Source organism: Mya arenaria, chromosome 15 (genome assembly GCF_026914265.1).
Source record: "Mya arenaria isolate MELC-2E11 chromosome 15, ASM2691426v1".
Lineage (NCBI taxonomy): Eukaryota > Metazoa > Mollusca > Bivalvia > Myida > Myidae > Mya > Mya arenaria.
This window is the reverse complement of record NC_069136.1, coordinates 14,783,225-14,795,975: the sequence shown is the minus strand read 5'-3', so window position 1 is coordinate 14,795,975 and position 12,751 is coordinate 14,783,225. Positions and strand designations below refer to the sequence as shown.

Below are 12,751 nucleotides of genomic sequence, written 5' to 3'. Positions count from 1 at the left end.
ACGGCTGACCAGATTAATTGAATCTGATTTATTTTTTGAAATATTATATAATGCGAACTCATTAAGAAAATAGATATTCTTTCATACTTTTGATCAAAGAAATAACAGCAGCGAAAATATCAACTTGATATTTTTACTACAAACTTAGACGTGAAAATATATTTGAAAACTCCTTTTCAAAGCAAGGGTAGTTACTTCCCTTTGATAATACTAATCAATCTTGAACCAGTAAATGCTGCTAAAATAGTAATTTGCTATTAAAAAAGATTGCATATGTTTCATTTTGGTAGAAAAATAGTAATCCTGTTTTTCAAACGTTTTATTGAACTTGAACGTTCGAGCATTGTCTTTCGTACAAAACAAATTACAGACAAAAACAACTGATGTAGGTGATGTAAATTATTAAAATTAAGTTCATACGTTAGTGGAAATGAACCAAATAAAGGTCCAATGCATTTGTGAACATGTTCAGTCATTCCTAGAAAGGGGAGAAGTTTGCCTCTAATGACCAAGTCAATAAAAGAAAATGGCAAACGACGTTGGCCTTTCATATGCAAATGTTTGAGAGATGGACTTAGGCTTGAAGTCTTTAATATAGTTGAAAACACTAATCCATATGTCTGCTACATCTAGAATACAAATCGGTGGCATTTTGCTCAAATTAACTATAGAGACGACAGATAGATTTCTCGACCCGAGTGTATTGGCCATTCGGTATACGACTTTAACAATTGTCCTCTTAGATGCAAGATTATGTTTAAGTGTTTGTTGGTGAATATGTTGATGCTGTTCTTCTGTAAGAGAAACTCAAGCTAAAACGATCAACATTTGGCCGTCATAAACACTATTCCGAACAAGAAATATACCTAATCTGACATATGCTTTTTTCAAAGGGCTGTTTTCAACAAAAGAACTAATATGAAATAAGAAAACGATGTACGTTAAATGAGCTCTGGTACTCATGGCTATCATAGAATTTTCGAATTAACCAGGGAGAATTACATTATGTGATAAGTATGAATTTATTGTACGAAAATGTTGTCTTTTATCTATTCTGTGTATTTTTACGATGTAAACTAATCATAGCTACTGTTATCCTATGGGGAAATATATTTTGATAATCTAATATCTACCGCGAAATACCACCAGCTGCGTGCGAACACTACAAATATGTATTTGAGATGTTAAGGAAACGGCAGAGAACATTGAATGATGTTCTTTGAAAAAAAATGCTTTCGTCTTGGCAGTTTTGAGTTGCCGTTAGGTATAGCTAAGACTTGAAATTGAGTAGAGCTGTATTAGTTATTTTTGACGTTAAATTTACTCGCACGTTAAAGTATTGTTTCAACGTCGTAGCTTTAACGTGACGTATATGTTAGCACGCATTCGAGCTGTTATATGGTAGCTTAAGATGGTGGGTGATCAGTTCAGCGACTAAAACAATTGATGTTAACTGTTACTTGGAAGCATTGCGTTTGTATCAAATGCAACCACATTTCTTTCGTCAGTAAAATAATTGCTTTTATGTAAGTTCAACAACTTGTTCAAAGTGCTTTCACTGTTTTAGCTTCAAGTTAGGGATAAGTACAACTACATATTAAATATGCTTTCAACTATTTCGTGAAAGTGTTAAAAAAATTTTTAATGCAGCTCCATGTTGAAACTGATTTCGACAGTTACTTGGTAGTTTTCAGTTAGCGTTAACTGCAGCTATGTGGTTAATAAAATTACTTAAAACAGTTCGAGTTTTAAGTTTGCGTGAAGTGCAGCTACTGAATTTGATTTCAACTGTTACTTGGAAACTGTGAGTTAACCCTGAATGATTTGTCCGCGCCTGTTTTGAACACCTCTCGTACTTATCTTGCAGATTTATTCCATAAGAAAAGTCAGTACCGTAGCTAATGTAAACTGGATTGGCACTAACCTTATTTACAGTAACAATTTGTCGTCTTCCTCTTATCTCTTACCATACCAACCGTGATATTTGTTTTCTTGGAGAAAACCTAGTTGACCCTTTTAAATGAAATTGCATAAAGACAGACTGTGATAAGAATGAATTATTTAATTATAACTGGTTTGCTCGGTCACAAAAATACTTTGGCTTTAAATGGGACATGAATTTTACATTCCCTTCAAGATATTCTCCCCTGAAAAAGGACACACATGAGAACAAAGGTATTATTCTTATTTAAAATGTATATTTTGAGAATGTAATAAGAGGTTGATGTATAAGTTGTAGTTAGTTGTTCAGAGCTGTAGGCGTCGGAAGTGAGCCTAATTCAGCCCCTAAAAAGACATTTGCAAACAGGTTTTTCACTCAAAAACAACATTGTTATTAATGAAATTATCTTGGTGATTGAGTAGCATAACATTGAAGTCTATTATCTTCATATAAAAACTTACAAAGATAGGGGGAGTCAGATAATGGCGGCCTTCAAAAAGAATACCTGGTCTTAATTAACTCAAATTCATTAAATAACGATATCTAGTTAAAAAGCAGACACAGTGTGTCACTAATTTGGGAAATCTCAAACTGTCTTCGAACGAAGAAAACATAACTTCTTTAGTTTTATTTGTCAGTCGAATTTATCGGGATGAGTTGACGTCCAAGAATTGTTTAGTTTCCCTGTCTCTGTCAGGATTGTTTTCAAAAAATGATCACTGATCTTGATTGTGTTTTGCTAAATGAAAACTTTTGCAAGGAGAGGTGTCACCGAAGGGAGCAGCGTTTAAAAAGAATATTTGGTATTAATTTATCAAAACCCGTTTAACATCGGAAATCTATTTCAGGAACAGAAAAGCATTCCAACAGTTCGCTTATATTTTTTTTTCTTATGAGTGAAATAAACTTAACATATTTCACAGGCTTGAAACGACTTTTTTCAGTAAAACTACACCTTGACCAGAAGCTTATCTTTGAAAGCAATTTAAAGCTATTTCATCATCTATTCCACAATGTTCTAATTTCTTAACAGTCAAGACTAAGATAATTAAAGCTTCACTCTCACAGATTGAACGTTTTGACAACTTTTTTTATTTTTTGTCTTGGAACGAGCATTTTTTTTGCGAATATCCTTGGAAACCAGTTATGTAAGACAGCTGGCAAAAAAATAGACCGCAGGTTTTTATCTTTCAGTTAAAAAAAATAATTTTCGAACGGAATTATGAACTTTTGCGCTCTGATCTTTTGTCAGTAATCTTTAATTATAGGTTTGCAGATATTTACGCAAAAATTTCCTCTTTCCGAGACAAAAAATAAAAAAAAGTTGTGAAAATTGTATATCTGTGAGAGTGCAGCTTGAAAGTATGAAAAAATCTTAATAAACATTATTTAAGCATTCCAGTTGACATACTTGTCATAAATGAATGTTAATGGGTTTGGTCAAACTTCAAAACGTATGAACGAGGTATAAACGACAATAATATAACAAGAGCGGGAATATAGAGGAAGGGAAATTTTATTTAGTAAGGAGAATAGCCAAAAAGACAGCTATTCACAGGCTTCAAAAACTAATTGAAAACGTACCTAATTAGCGTATTTATTCAATAACGGGCTTCAATACCGTGGCTTATGTAGTTTGGTGTTATACTCACATTATTTAACAACTTTATCTGTCTACTTCCCCTTATCTCTAAGAAACTGTATCTTCCGTGATATCATTTTCTAAGAGAAAGGCAGAGGCGGTATCGGAATAATGCCGTTTAATTGGGTTTTTTTAAATGTTATTTGTGCAAGACGAGCTGGAGATTAATATAAAATATAGTCAATCATAGCTTTCTTATTTCTTGACGAACTGCACTTTAGGGCTTCATAAACGAGGTATAAACGAGTCGTTTAAACGAACCACAGTACAAAGTTAGTTTTACTTTTCATTCAGCCTTGGTTATTTACATACATACATTTTGAAACAAAAAAATGTTCTTGAAAACAAACAAAAAACGATCGTGTGACTGAAACATTAATTAGCTACTTAATCGACATGGAAATAGTCACGTGCGAGGATAGTTTCCAAGATATAGTAAGCAATTCCTCCACTCGTTTATTGCCAGAATCAAAATTATCAGAATAAAGAGTTTCGGTTAATATGCGAAGAGTAGCTTTTGAGTGAAACATTGTTCTCATTTGGGATGGAATTTCAGGGTTGAAATCAATATTCAGAACGAGTATTTACAGCAAGTGTTGGACCAGAACTTACAAATGTAATATGCAGAGGTTCAATTATCTTCTAGACAAATAAGTTCTTGACATTGTTTGTATCCTTTAGAAAGATTTCTTAAAATTGTGACCACTGTAATAACATAGAATTGTATTCGATAGAAAATATGTCAAGGTGTTGCTTTTTTTCAAAACCTATGCACTCACTTATGTATACGCAAACACATACATAACTCGGAATCGATGTTGGCTGGACCTTGAGAGAAAAAAGTCAAGGCCTAAAGCCTCTTTAAAATGCTGATGTTACATAGAAAATTAAATTGAGATGAGAAGAAAAAATATATTTTAAAATATTTTTGAAACACTCATTGTGTTTTCAAAGCCTTTTTTTTGAAGAAAAGGTGTTTGGAATGCTGTTGTTCGGTTGACGTTGATGTAAAACCGTGTTGGTTCGGTTGACTTGTTGAGGCAAGTGACTTATCAGATGATTTACGATTATTATTTTTTTGTATACTTGATATCCACTCAAAACAGGTGCTTGAGCACTCATTGAGCGCATCAGACGTTCTCAAGCCATAATATATATCTTCAAGAATACAAAAATAAATGGAACTATGAATGAGGAATTATCTCCCCCAATATAAGACTCGAAGACGATCAGATCTCGTCAATACTTGAGTTCCATCATTATTTAGTATGCCTACCCTGGGAATAGTTGAATAACAAAACCGAAAGGTTTAGGAATAATTCTGTGCTACTTTATATGTACCGGGAAGTTGTAGAGAGAGGGTATGATTTTAAAAACGAACTGAAACGAATAATGCAGACTATATGCGTTTTAATATCTTATTTCTGAATGAATGCAAGAAAGTATCTTTCTCTGGTCTTCGAAAGGACTTCCAGTGGAATTCCAATGTTTAAGAAATGGCTATTGGATCAGAGGAATTTATGAACACTGAGTCTCATTCCTTATTATACTTCAAAAACAGTCTAAGAGCAGGTTGTATGTCCCTTGGCATTTTAAATTTTATGTTGTTCCTCCAGTGCCGGCTTTCGACATTGACGAGCGTTTAGCATAATCATGTTCAAATTAAAGTTTCATTTCGGACGGTTGAATCTCGTGCAATTTGATCAATTTAACCACGTTGTGCAATTAGCGCCGTTTTGGATATAAATGCAAATCTTTTGAATATAAATTTTGTACGTTCTACCACGTACCTTATATATTTTGTGATAAATTGTTTATTAACGACAATATTATTTCACACATATTTCCCTTTTGGGCAAGAGGGTCTATTTATGATTAAATTATATATTGAAAAGAAAGCTTTATAATTCATTATCAAATTTAGAAGCATTAAATTGATATTTAGCGAAAAAAACACCATCGCGAAAATAGAAGGAGGTTTTTATTAAGTAAGCTCAGAACAAAGATAAAAGCTGAAATGACAACTGGTCACAGGCTGTTTTTCAAGACTAATTCTCATAAAAAGAGTAAATTGACGTATCTCACTAGCGTTTTTATTCCATTACGGGGGAATACTGTGGCTAATGTAACCTGGTTTGATACTCACATTATTAACCAACCTTATCTGTCTACTTCCCCTTATCTCTAAGAAACTGTATCTTCCGTGACATCATTTTCAGGGAGAAAGGCAGAGACGGTATCGCAATAATGCCGTTTGATTGTTGTTGTTTTTTAAATGTTGTTTGTGCAAGACAAACTGAAGATTAATATGAAATATAGTCAATCATAACTATCTTGTTTCTTTACGATATGCAGTTAAGGGCTTCATTTCGTTGATTCATTTCATCTCAAGACGTCTATATCTTATATACGATATTCCAGAGTTTAAGTAAAATTCTAAAATTCAGCCTCAGCAAACTAATTCCTTAGAAATATAAAAACAGGATGACGCTTGTGTTAATTCTATTAAAATGGTTGAACGTAAGATTATAAGTATCTTCCATGGCCGAGAGTGTAAGATAGGTTCATTCCGACCCGAGCGTTGGGTGTTTTGCGGAAACGAGGTTTACTGAGTTTCCGCAAAACACCCTGCGCGAGGGTTGGGATGAACCTATCTTACACGAGCGGCTATGGTAGATGCTTTTTGTCCCACCTCATTTAAACAAAACTAAGTAAAAATGTATATTTGTTGGAACTCTTTTGTGCTTAGTGAAAATAATTGCGTATGGATATGCGATAATTCGTGGTTGTCATGGATATGCGCGCAGTGATTTCGATTATGTGAATAGTCAAACCAGTCTTCAAATAGTTCTAAGGAGAGTGAAGCATTATTTCTTGAAAGGTGCGTGAAAACTGTTTTATGGTGACATTTGAAGCGAGAAATAATTATTTAGCGTTCCTAATATTGCCACAAGACAAGGTTTCCATGAAGCGCTACAGACGACAGTCTTCAACAAGGGAGGTAATTACAATGTGATGACCATAAAAAAGGAGTTCCATACGGGCATTTTATCTTCGCCCGTGGGCAAGATAAGAATTTCTAGCATGGTTAAATTATTGGATCTACTTATCTGAGGTGGGAGAAAACTATAATAATATTCTATTGTGTTACTGATATCAAATTCAAATCAGGTTGTTGCATATTTTCTATAAAGAACATTCATAGAGCGCAACCAAAATATGAATCTTCAAGAATAAGATACTAGATACCAGTATCAATGAAGATATTTCTCACTCAATAAAAGACTCGAAAGACGATCAGATATCGTTAATACTTGAAATATATTAATCACACCTTTGGAATAGCTGCAGAACGAGACGGGGAAGGCTGAAGAATGATTCCGTGCTACTTTATATTACCCAGAAAGTTGTTGAGAGTAGGTATAATTATGATGTACGGCATCCTTCGAATGTTGCAGAAAATGTACGTTTTGAAAATGATAAAGTTATGAAGTCAGGAGTTGTACTTTTGTATGATTTAAAAGAATGTTTTTGTCACTGATCTTTGAAAGGACATCGATTTATTTGTAGAACGTCTTAAATATAAGTTTGTCGATTTTTACACGCTACTGGTACGGTTTGTATGATCCATTGTGTTCACGTTTCATCATGTACGACAGGACAGACAGTTTACAAGTACGTTTGACCGACCATTATCGCGCCTTGCCCGCAAGTTATCTAATCGTGAACGGATGGATATTTACACGCTTGGTTTAAACGCTTTAAAGTGCTTGCTAACTGTGTACATGGAATAGTCGGTTCACGTTCCTGACCAAAAAACTGTAAATTAGCTCTTATTACCAACCATTCCTCATTTTCCGCAAAATATTCAATCACCACTGGACGAATCGTATTTTTTTTTTAAATGTATGACTGATTTATATATTATTCAAATTAGTCATAGGGCAAGTTATTTGGCAAATTGTTTGTTATTTTTCCATTAACTGGACATTTACGAGTGTCTTTTCTTCTGCATGTTGATATCTATAAAGGTTATATTTCGGATGGCTGGAGGTCTTCACATTGAATCTTGATACAGCATGGCACAACTACGGAATTCTTTTTACAAAAGCAACTTTGATTTCCGGAATATCTGTTCATTTATCCCATAAGGCTTTTTTGTGCCAAGAGATACGTCACCTATATAAAAGAAGCGTGTTTAATTTGAAACAAATATTTCTCTTACAATCTCGCTGTACCTTAACTATTTAAGGCCAATTTAACCTTTAATCGCTCGCTGTTTTACAGAAATGTCACTTTATTTGGCGTTTTAATAGTTTTTGCGAAAAAATGGTGTCTGAAGTTTTGGCTTTAGAAATGAAAATAGCCAAAAAGACAATTGGTCTGCGACTGTTTCCCTTTGATATGAATTGATAAATTTGATATAAATAGAGGAAATACTTATCTAGCGGAATTATTACATTATAGGGTTCCTATACCGAGGCTAATGTAAACTGGATTGACACTAACATTATTTACCGAACCAATATGTCTATTTCCTCTTATCTCATAGTGAACGTATCTTCCGTGACTTCATTTTCTGAGAGACAGGATAACTCGACATCGATATGTTTTCATTCATTTATCGTTTTAAATTAAATTTCTGGAAGACATAAAGGAGATGAAAATGACGTGGAGTCAATCATAATAATCTTGATTCTTCATAAAATGTAAGTTTGGGTTTTGCTTCGCTGATGTTTTCATCTTATCAAATGTGTATACCTGATATATGATACAAACAATTTTTTAAGTAGCATCGATGTTTTCATTTGATTATCGTTTAAAAGTAAACGTCTGCAAGACATAAAGGAGATGAATATGACTTATAGCCAATAATAACTATCTCGTTTCTTCATAAAATTTATTTTTGAGTTTCGCTTCGCTGCCGTTTCATCTCATCAAATGTTTATACGTGATATATGTGTTATACGAATTTTTAAGTAGTATATTAAAAGACAGCCTCAACCCGCATATATAAACGGAACGTGAGCAGATTTACCTTTATCTTCGGTAGGATGGCAATTTACTAATATAAGTACGTGAACCTATTGTCCAGGACAGGACATTCATTCTTGGGAACGGATAGTGCCCGAGGGTCGGATTTTTCTATCCGGAACGGACACACATGATAGATATTTTTTCTAGCATACCTTAAATTACATTTTTTGTGAAGAAAATACATAAGAAAGCGCGTTTTTGTACATTTCACCAAAAAGCGCGTGCGATGATGTTTACTGACGTCATGACGCGCAGTCATTTGTATTCACTGCATACGTCAATAAGTTCCTTCGCTATCACGTCTTTTAAGGGTTATTTTGTTTTTAAGGAATATTTTTATAAAGTTAATGTTAATGGGACTCATCTATTGAAATCGCATAACTATGATTACATTTAGTGTTTAATAATTGAATTGAAAGTATTACGTCACAGCGCGTGACTCATCTGGCATGGGGGGATGCCAGATGGAGTTTTCCAGCACGGCTGAATTCACCGGAAATGCCTATCCGGTGTGCTAGAAAAGTACGTGAACCTATGGTTCAGGACAGGACATTCATTCTTGGGAACGGATAGTTTCAGAAGAACTAAAAGCGATTCTGGCCATAGCTGTTTCGTAATTTACAATTAGAAAATTGTGAAGGATATGCGAAGGTCAATTAGTGAATAAGATTTATAGTAAAGCCATTTCTGTCAACAAAACCATTCAGTCTATTACTGAAAACGTTATTAAACCAATGACAAAGACAACTAAGATTTTTGAAAATCTTTTCAAGATAATGGTCATTGTACGAGGACATGGGAGCATAGGTTAACTTTCTACCTTGGTACAAGAAAGAGGCATACATGTATATTTCCAAACAATCACTTCCCACTAAATGTGTTTTAATAGGCTGTGAAATATTTGTTACGATGAAGTTAAAAAATATAGCCGTCAATCCAGCTTTAAGTTTTGTGAATTAAAGTAAAGCCTTAAATAATAAGCCAAAACCTCGTTATCCTTTCTTATCGTATGGTGTGAACCACTGGAATTGTATAAAACAGATTATACGGTATATGGCATATTCTATTAATAATATCTGTCATGTGTTCCTGTTCCGGATAGAAAAATCCGACCAGAGGACACCTGCGTTGCCAGGTAACGAGGCTTGCCGAGTTACCGGCTACGCAGCGTGCCCGAGGGTCGGATTTTTCTATCCGGAACGGACACACATGATAGATATTTTTTCTAGCATACCTTAAATTACATTTTTTGTGAAGAAAATACACAAGAAAGCGCGTTTTTGTACATTTCACCAAAAAGCGCGTGCGATGATGTTTACTGACGTCATGACGCGCAGTAATTTGTATTCACTGCATACGTCAATAAGTTCCTTCGCTATCACGTATTTTAAGGGTTATTTTGTTTTGTTTTTAAGGAATATTTTTGTAAAGTTAATGTTAATGGGACTCATCTATTGAAAACTCATAACTATGGGTTCATTAATTGTTTAATAAAAGAAATTGAAAGTATTACGTCACAGCGCGTGACTCATCTGACATGGGGGGATGCCAGATGGAGTTTTCCAGCACGGCTGAAATCACCGGAAATGCCTATCCGGTGTGCTAGAAATAAATGTATTGTGTGCTCGGATAAACCTTAAATATGTACGTATGTATCACGTGTTGTCTGTATGATTGTTATATTTAACCCATTGAATATGTGAGTATCAATGATTAATCAGAAAATTAATGGATTCTTATATTGTGAACTTTATATTCATTTCAAAACAGGTGGCTGAACATACGTATTCTCTGCTAAGATTTCCCAGAGCAGAACAGACATTCCAAAACCAAAATATTTATCTCCAAGAATACAATTCTAGATACCAGTATTAATGAAGACGTACCTCCCTCTATATTACGCTCGAAAGTCGATCAGATCTCGTTAATACTTCAAATCCCTGAGTTAATTTAGTATGTACACCCTGGGAATAGCTGCAGAACGAGACGAGGAGGGCTGAGGAATGATTCCGTGCTACTTTATATTAACCGAATAGTTGTGGCGAGTGGGTAAACATATGATTTACGGGCTCGAGCGAATAATACACACTATGCATACTTTGTAATTTATAAAGTTCAACAAAAATAGGAGAGGGACTTTCGCATCGAATTCATGAAGCCATTAATAATGCGGATATGCCATTTCGTCTATTCGATGTCGCAAGTTAGCTGTTCAGTGACGCGTTTTGCTTATATAAGGAAGTGCAATAAATATTTACTACACCATGGCTTAAAACAAGTACAGGTGTTCGATACAGGTATTACCCTGGATAATGATGGTTGCATTAATAGTAATGAAAACAGTTGATAAAACATGGGTATTAAACCATTATTCAATGGGTATTGTTTGCCAATGTACATCTCAACATTGCATTGCAGAGGAAGTAGTTGATGCACATAAATTTGTTTAATATTACAACTGAAAATAAAAGTATCGAGGCTATCATTTTCGAAGCCGAAAAAAACTGAATAATACTTGTAAAATTGATTGGTTAAATTGTTGACTTAAGACCACTCTTCAACGTAACGTGACCAGTGAACGACTGTCACATACGTAGAGAGTTCAAGCCCCACGAAGGAGAAGTTATCTTTGCCTATCTGAAAGGATATTCCATCAGTGTTTAGCTGTTTCACCATAATGAGTATGAACAAAAAAAGTGCTGAAATAACACACAGACGTCATTCAACACATAGTACTTACGTTGACATGTCAGGTGTATGATATCGCGAGCAAAAGGTCCAACACTTAAAACATGAAATGATCTTGGAATGTGACAACCATCTCACATTGACGCACGAGTCACGCACGAGTCTCTGTTGTTGCAGTTTGAACAACCACTAGAAATGAGTCACATCTATAAGCGCAAACAAACGTTTCAATGTACTATTCTTGTACTATACTTCAATTGCTTATAGTACAGTTAATGCAAGGTGCAAAGACTCCAGTTACCTGTAGAGTTAACGTATTTCCACTCCCATTCAGATCCCACCACGTGTATACAGGTGCGAACTCTACATGTTGCAATTCTATGTATATTCCTAAGTGGCTGTGATGTTCAGTCAATACACTGTTTAAAAGATTCCAGTTATCATGTATTTTCTTAAGTATCAGTAATGAGTTCTATGTTATAATCAATGTACGGTTTAAACGACTCCAGCTATCATGTATATTCTTTAGGTATCTGTAATGAGTTATATGTTACAGTCAATGCACGGATTAAACGAATCCAGTTATCACTTGTTTTGTTGTGTAAATATCCCAAATCGTTCGTGTACAGAAGTACAGACATACACGGATGCACGTTACACTGTCATGTATAATCCCAACACTGTATGGAATCGCTACTCCATAACAAAGTTACACAAGAAACATAAATCACGGAGCAATCTGTAAACACAAAGCATAACAAAGCGGTTCGCAGATAGAGGTATTGGTAAAATATTTTCTTCGAACTGCCAAGGTTAGGGGAAACAATCACGATATTCCAGAAATATGAGACATTTTCCAATAGTTCTTACTGTTCTGTTAATAGTTTGGCTCGGGTTAGGGCAGTGTTGCTAATCTTTCACCACATTTCTAACAATGTCTGCCAAAATAGCTCTACAAACATCTGTAGGATTCCATTCACAAGGGACTGCTATGAAAGAAAACATTAAGTGCAATAACGTCTGTGATGTTACTATACATATATAAATAAATCTTTACAACCATGCATAATAACTTCTGCATACATAATTACTTCCACAATCACACACACACGCACGCGCGCATATTGTTACACACACACGCACGCGCAAACGCGCACGCATACGTAAACGCACGCGTACGCATACGAACACACAAACACGCACGCACACGCGCACGCACGCACAGACACGCATGCTTGCACGATGGGCACACCCACACACACACACGCACGCACGTACACAAACACGCACACATACGCACACACACACACACACACACACACACACACACACACACACACACACACACACACACACACACACACACACACACACACACACACACTTAACAACGCGCTTAACACTGACGATTGTTATATGTACTTACCACACAACAATAATTA

The 12,751-nt window shown here is 35.0% G+C and overlaps 1 protein-coding gene across 1 annotated transcript in view; it reads right to left on the bottom strand.

The window, feature by feature from the left end:
• The window catches only part of LOC128220307 (thrombospondin-2-like), an 83,207-nt gene extending 71,141 nt beyond the window's left edge, over positions 1 to 12,066 (bottom strand). The window contains exon 1 of the mRNA XM_052928657.1: positions 11,362 to 12,066. The gene's annotated coding sequence lies outside the window, so the exon portion shown is untranslated. The remainder of the gene's footprint in view (positions 1 to 11,361) is intronic.
• Positions 12,067 to 12,751: the final 685 nt, after the last annotated feature.